The sequence below is a fragment of the Bos grunniens genome, chromosome 18 (assembly GCF_055505025.1).
Source record: "Bos grunniens cultivar Pamir isolate PY7600 chromosome 18, Bosgru_T2T1.0, whole genome shotgun sequence".
In the NCBI taxonomy this organism is placed as follows: domain Eukaryota; kingdom Metazoa; phylum Chordata; class Mammalia; order Artiodactyla; family Bovidae; genus Bos; species Bos grunniens.
Genome location: NC_141182.1, coordinates 39,411,844 through 39,419,248, shown reverse-complemented (window position 1 = coordinate 39,419,248; position 7,405 = coordinate 39,411,844). Strand labels below are relative to the sequence as shown.

Below are 7,405 nucleotides of genomic sequence, written 5' to 3'. Positions count from 1 at the left end.
TTCTTTCTCCAATAAATAAGTGGCAAGAAAAAAAAGGAAGACGTGAGGAGAAGAAAGTGTTAGAGATGAATAGAATTAAAAGACAAACCAAAACCAGGAATTGTCTGGTGATCCACTGGTTAGGGCTCCACGCTTCCCCTGCAAGGTACATGGGTTTGATCCCTGGTTGGGAAACTAAGATCCTGCATGCCTCCTGGTGTGGCAAAAAAAGAAAAAAAGGGAGAGACATATAAACCAAATACAATGTGTGGGTCTCTTGAGATCTTGATTTCAACAAAATAACTGTAAAAATGCATTTTTGAGATAGTGAGTATTATGATAATAAGGAATTATTTTTCATTATATTGGGCATCATAATAACATTGTTTCATATTATGAAAGTAAAAGGTATATGTTATAGATATAAACTGAAGTATTTATAGGTAAAATTACAAGTGTAGTGTTTGAGATTTAAATTAAATTCCTTTTGCCTCCAAAAAGAGTGTTAGGGCTCTTTCCGCCATCTTTCCGTGCCGCCAGAATGGTGCGCATGAATGTCCTGGCCGATGCTCTCAAGAGTATCAACAATGCCGAAAAGAGAGGCAAACGCCAGGTCCTTATTAGGCCGTGCTCCAAAGTCATCGTCAGGTTTCTAACAGTGATGATGAAGCATGGTTACATTGGCGAATTTGAAATCATTGATGATCACAGGGCTGGGAAAATTGTTGTGAACCTCACAGGCAGGCTAAATAAGTGTGGAGTGATCAGCCCTAGATTTGATGTGCAACTCAAAGATCTAGAAAAATGGCAGAATAACCTGCTCCCATCCCGTCAGTTTGGTTTCATTGTACTGACAACCTCAGCTGGCATCATGGATCATGAAGAAGCAAGACAAAAACATACAGGAGGGAAAATTCTTGGATTCTTTTTCTAGGGATGTAATACATACAAATAAAATGCCTCAGAGGACAAAAAAAAAAAAAAGAGTGTTAGGAAGAGGTAAATAGATAAAATAAGAGCAGTAGAATATTGATAAACATTGAAACTGAGGGGTGGGTACATGAAAGCTCATTTTATTATTTGCTTTAATTTTGTACGTTTAAATTTTCTATAATAAAGCTTTCTTCATTTTATTTGTAAAGCAGAGGACTTGAATTCCAAAGAGTAGAAGCTGAGCAATACACAAAGTGGTTTAAGCAAATAAATTCACAAGGAAAACCAGAGTTAAATTACGACTGAAATATAAAATCTTTTAAAAGAGAACTTCATGGGGCAGAAAAGCTTCGCAAGATGAAAAGAACAAAACAATTTCTCTTTGTTTCCTTCATATTGAAGGAACAAAGAGTAAAAAAATTAATGTATATGGTTCTTTAGGATTTTTTTTTTACTTCTCCAGAATTATGTACACAAATAGATGCGATTTTTATACTATTTTCAACATAAGAGAAAATTGCTTTCATTCTAGAAAAACTGAACAGATCTAATCTAAATCACTATACATTAACACTTCAAATAGACCAGCTCTTAAAAACGTTCTTTGAAGTCTCTACTGTGGTATTGTCAAGAGGTAGATAAAAGACTATAGCCCTATTTTCTCATGAATTCATCATAAAAATACATCAAATTTCAGCAATATCAGCAATCAGCAAATATCAGCAATATGATTGCAAATATGCCCCCCTTGCCTTAAAAACAATGTTAACATTGGACTTCCCTGGAAGTTTAGCAATTAAGATTCTAAGCTTACCCTGCAGGTTCAATCCCTGGCCCAGGAACTAAGATTCCCATGTGCCTTGTGGTGGGGTCAAAAACAAAAACATAACTTCGGACAGACCATTTTACTATTCAAGAGCCCATTTAGAAATATATTCTAAAAAAAAAAAAAAAAAGAAATATATTCTAGCACTATTTGTAGTCCATTCCAGATTCAGTTTCCCTAACCATATTGACCTTTCAGGAGGAAGGGATGAGAAATAAGGGGCAGGAGATGACACAGGTGAGGGCCCTGGTGCTAATCTGGCGATGCCCCAAGTAGATCACCAGTCCTGTGACAGTTCCATGGCTTTTGTCAAGAGTACCTCTCTTGACATCCTTAGAAAGTCCAATATTGACTAGGTCTGCTGGGGCTTCAGCCTGAAGCAAGAATCACATTGGCATCTCGATTTATGACACATTTATTTATTGCCTACCACTTTTATATGCCAAGTACCCTTAGAAGCCCTGAGGAGGTTGTAGGGGGAAAAGCAGCAAGCCAAGGAGACAAGATTCTTGCCTTCATGAAGCTTAGAGTCTAGGGCAAGCCAATGACAGTTCAAGCAAACTTCAGACTTTCTGGCCTACATACTTCTTTCTCTCTGTTTCAATGACTATGTTTTGAGTACCTGTGAGGTCAGACATTGTGGTGCAATGTCTGTATTTAAGAACCAGATATCAATATGCATAGATATATCATTGGAAGAACTGATGCTGAAGTTGAAGCTCCAATACTTTGGCCACTTGATGTGAAGAGTCAACTTACTGGAAAAGACCCTGATGCTGGGAAAGACTGAGGGCAAGAGAAGTGGGCAACTTAGGATGAAATGGTTGGATGGCATCACTTACTCAATGGACATGAGTTTGAGCAAACTCAGGGAGATAGTGAAGGACAGGGAAGCCTGGTGTGCTAAAGTTCATGGGGTCATAAAGAGTCGGACACAACTTAGCGACTAAACAACAACGTCTACAAGAAAGTTTCTTATATTTTAGCCTCATATTTATTTTATTTTGGTAAGCTCTGGATTTATTCATTCATTTGACAAAAATCTGTTGACCACACAATATAAACCAGGCACAGAGCTGGGGATGCCACAGCGAACAAAACAGAGAAAAGTCCCTGTTCTCATGGAGCTGATATTGCAGGGTGAGAGACAGACGAGATCACTAAGTGAAGGATACAGTGTATTAGATCTCAGAGATTAGAGCAATAGAGAAGAAATATAAAGTGGTGAAGAGGGAAGAGAAGGTAGCTTCGGAGGGCTTCCCAGAGAAGAGAACATTCGAGTACAGACCAGAAGGAAGTGAGGGAGGGACCAGGCAGAGAGCCGGAAAACACAGAGTCCCCAAGTACAAAGGTTCTGAGGAGGGAGCAGGTGTGTGTTTGAAGAAGCACAGGGAGGCCAGTGTAGCTGAGGCAGAGTAAACAAGCAGAGAGCTGAGGGAACGAGGCCAGAGAAAAGAGGTGAGAGTGGACGTGGCCGGCCTCCTGGCTCATAGGAAAGCTGGTGCCTATTATCCTAAGTGAGATTAAAAAGTCACTGGAGGTTTTTAAAAAGCAGAGGTACTAGCCAGATCTCCCAACATTGGTTCATGGGGAAAAGGAGTAGAAGCAGAAAACACTGAACATCAGTTCATGGGGAAAAAGGGGTAGAAGCAGAAAAACCAGTTAAGGGGGTATTGCAATCATCCTACTACTACTAAGTCGCTTCAGTCGTATCCCACTCTGTACAACTCGACAGACGGCAGCCCACCAGGCTCCGCCGTCCCTGGGATTCTCCAGGCAAGAACACTGGAGTGGGTTGCCATTTCCTTCTCCAATGCATGAAAGTGAAAAGTGAAAGTGAAGTCGCTCAGTTGTGTCTGACTCTTCTCAACCCCATGGACTGCAGCCTACCAAGCTTCTCTGTCCATGGGATTTTCCAGGCAAGAGTACCAGGCCAGACATTATTCCATGTTAGCTCAGGGCACTGTCAGGTTGAGAGAAAGGGAAGAGTCAAGAAAGATATGTCACTAGCATAGCATCACCATTAACTGTAGAATGAGTAGGTTCTTGGAAGAGCACTTTGGGACACGTTAGTTTGAGATGCCTCTGAAATATCCAAGGAGATATCAGGAAGGCAGGCAAATACATCAGCTTGCTGTTCATATCAGCCTAGAGACCTTAGCTAGTGATAAACATGTTGAAGTCCTCACCACAAAGGCGAGTAAAAGCCACAATGTTGAGGACTTTCCTCGAGGTCAAATGGCTAAGACATCACACTCCCAATGCAGGGGGCCTGGGTTCGACCCCTGGTCAGGGAACGAGTTACCACACATCGCATGTGCAACTAAGACCCAGCACAGCCAAATAGATAAATAATTTTTAAAAATTAAAAAAAAAACCCACAATGTTGGATGAGATCACCTAGAGAATAGGGAGGAAGATACTGAGCTGTTAGGCACAACTCTGGTGGCATTTCATATGGCTTTTTCTTCTTCTTAGTCTCTTTCTGTATTGTCTAAATTTTTTTTACATGTCATTTTTCAACAAACCACATAACTCTTTGGAAGAGAAAAAAAAAGAGTAAAAGAGCCCTTTTCAGGAAACCATCGGAAGCAAAGCATCAGAAAAGACAAGTGTGCCCTTTAACCACAGTCCAACATGGTCCATGCTGTCAGTTTGAAGGCCTTAAGGAGAAATTTATCCTGCCCTTAAAAAATTCATGACCACCTTTTGGAAGCTTAATCCATTCTCTGTGATAATGATGTGAGGATGAAAAGCAAAATTTGATTATGTTTGCTCTGTGCCAGGCCCTGCATATAAATTCCTTATACATATTATCTCATTTAATCATCTCAACATGCTTTTGAGATCTGTTAATAACTCTTAAATGTTTTTACCCCCCTTCTTACAGTCCAGACAACTGAGTCTTTGTGAGGGTAAGTCACTTGCCTGAAGTCTCACAGTTAATAAATGCTGGATCTAAATAAGGGTCCTTTTACTACTGAACTCAAACTCTGAACCAAGGCTCAATGATGGTACCTTGTGCCTTTGGATTTTGTAGACTTTATTCCAAGAGCTCTTTATTTAATTGCAAAATAGGACTTCCCTGGTGGTCCAGTGGCTGAGAACTTGCCTGCCAGCTCATGGGATGTGGTTCAATCCATAGTCTGGGAAGACTTCACATGCCATGGGGCAGCCGGACCTGTGATCTGCAACTACTGAACCCACGTGCCCCAAATACAGAAACTGACCCTAGAGCCTGTGCTAAGTCGCTTCAGTCGTGTTCGACTCTGTGCAACCCCATAGACGGCAGCCCACCAGGCTCCCCCGTCCCTGGGATTCTCCAGGCAAGAGTACTGGAGTGGGTTGCCATTTCCTTCTCCAATGCATGAAAGTGAAAAGTGAAAGTGAAGTCGCTCAGTCATGTCCAACTCTTAGCGACCCCATGAACTGCAGCCCACCAGCCTCCTCTGTCCACGGGATTTTCCAGGCAAGAGTACTGGAGTGGGGTGCCATTGCCTTCTCCCCAAACAATAGAAGCCGTCATAAATGAAACGCCCATGCACCACAACTAGAGATAGCCTGTGAGCAGCAACCAAAATCCAGTACAACCAAAAATAAATACATATTTTAAAAAATATATAAAAATAATAGATTTTTTTAATGTAAAATAATGCTCAGATAAAGATCTCAGATAAAGAGATCTTAAGCACTAAATATGCTTCTGGGCATAACACTTTAGATATCTTCATCTTTGTTTTCTCCTCTATTGCTAACAACTTATTAAATAGAAGGGTCATCTGACTGTAGAAGTCCATCTCTGCTAGAAAAAGTATGTGGGTGGAGAAAAGGTGCAGAGGTCACCCGTTTACAATCCTGCCAGAACAACTCTGGAAGCCACATTCTTAAGTTTAAAAAAAAAATCTAGTGCACAATAAAAATCTTAGCTTTAAGTCAGTTCTCTCTTCTTGAAAGTACTCACCATAAAAGTTGCTTTGTATTTAAATGGCACATTATAGTGGTAAAGAACCTACCTGTCAATGAGGGTTTGATCCCCGTGGGGAAGATCCCCTGGAGAAGGGAATGGCTACCCACTCCAGTATTCTTGCCTGGGAAATCCCATGGAGGAGCCTGGTGGGCTATAGTTCATGGGGCTGCAAAGAGTCAGACTGAGCGTGCACACACATAGTTCTTAGCCATTTCTATAGGTACTGCTCCACTAGAACCTGAGTTTGAGTGTTCACATTCAATTTGCACATCAGCTGCAAAATAAAGAGCAGAACAAATCTGGTCACACACATACCTACAAAGAAAGAAACAAAAAGATTTTAAGTAGTATTTCAGTTTTGAATCATAGTTCTTCATTTTTCTTGTCTCTGTTATGTAAAATGCATAATTTTTAAAAGATGTATAGTTTAGCAACAGCAAGGAGATTCTGTGCTTGTATCATAAGGCAGCCTTATCTGAGGGACACAAGAAAAAATATTTTTATTTTCTAATTAGTATTATCTAATTTTATGATAAGTATTTTGAATTATATCAGAGGTAATAGTCAACATATTCAACAAGGCACAGTCCAATCAGAATGGACACGCTGAATGATGAGAGTGTCCACCAGCCTGAAAACAACTTCTGAGGCCACCTCCCTGTGTCCCAGCTGAGTATCAGTCCTCAGTTAAGTATGTGGTCATGATGAAGATGTTCAAAAGTTGAAACTTCTAAATTGGATTAGATTCTTTCATATTACTAAGCCAGTTATATTTAGGAAAATGTATGCTTGGGCTTCCCTGGTGGCTCAGCTGGTAAAGAATCTGCCTTCAATGCAGAAGACCCAATTCAACTCCTGGTTGGGAAGATCCCATGGAGAGGGAATGGCAAGCCACTCCAGTATTCTTGCCTGGAGAATTCTGTGTACAGAGAAGCCTGGCAGGCTACAGTCCATGGGGTCGCAAAGAGTTAGACACAACTTAGCAACTGAGCATGCACGCACACAAACCTTTATGTATCTATCAGTATAAATAAGTATATATACAGACACAGAGATGCATACAGATAAACATATAGACTGAAAGAAATATACCAAAATTCTTATCTCCAGATTCTTTTTGTCTGTATTTCCTAACTTTTCTACACATTTATACTACATTTTTACAGCTCAGGGTGGGGAAAGACAACTAGTTGGTTTTAAAAATGGTTCTGTGGCTGACATATTCTTGTCAAGCAGGACTAGTTCTCTACTAAGTGGAGACAGTGCTTTTTGACACAGTCCCAAATACCCAGGTGGCTCATTGGTAAAGAATCAGCCTGCCAATGCAGGAGATGTGGGTTCAATCCCTGGGTCAGGAAGATTGCCCTGGAGGAGGAAATGGCAACCCACTCCAGTATTCTTGCCTGGAGAATTCCATGGATAGAGGATCCTGGTGGGCTACAGTCCATGGGGTCACAAAGAACCAGATACAACTGAGCATGCACACAAGTTAGAGCCCAGTGCCACCCTCACTAGGTGGCAGAAATGCCTTGCAATTTTGTTGAGCCTGACAAATGATGCAAGTTCAATAGGTCTCACTCTGTGCTCTGGATCAAGCTAAAGTTAAGCCAGCAGCAGGTCCCCAGAACAGTTCCAAGATCTCCACGGCCTCCGGGGGTAGTCTTATCAGGTAATGTGCTCTGATCCAAGCTTGTTCCTCT

The 7,405-nt window shown here is 41.0% G+C and overlaps 1 pseudogene across 1 annotated transcript; it reads left to right on the top strand.

Annotated features, from left to right (window-relative positions):
• Positions 1-482: 482 nt before the first annotated feature.
• On the top strand, positions 483-963 carry LOC147353525 (small ribosomal subunit protein uS8 pseudogene; annotated as a pseudogene). The gene has a single exon (XR_015145714.1). The product of XR_015145714.1 is annotated as a small ribosomal subunit protein uS8 pseudogene (transcript).
• The last annotated feature ends 6,442 nt before the right edge of the window (positions 964-7,405 follow it).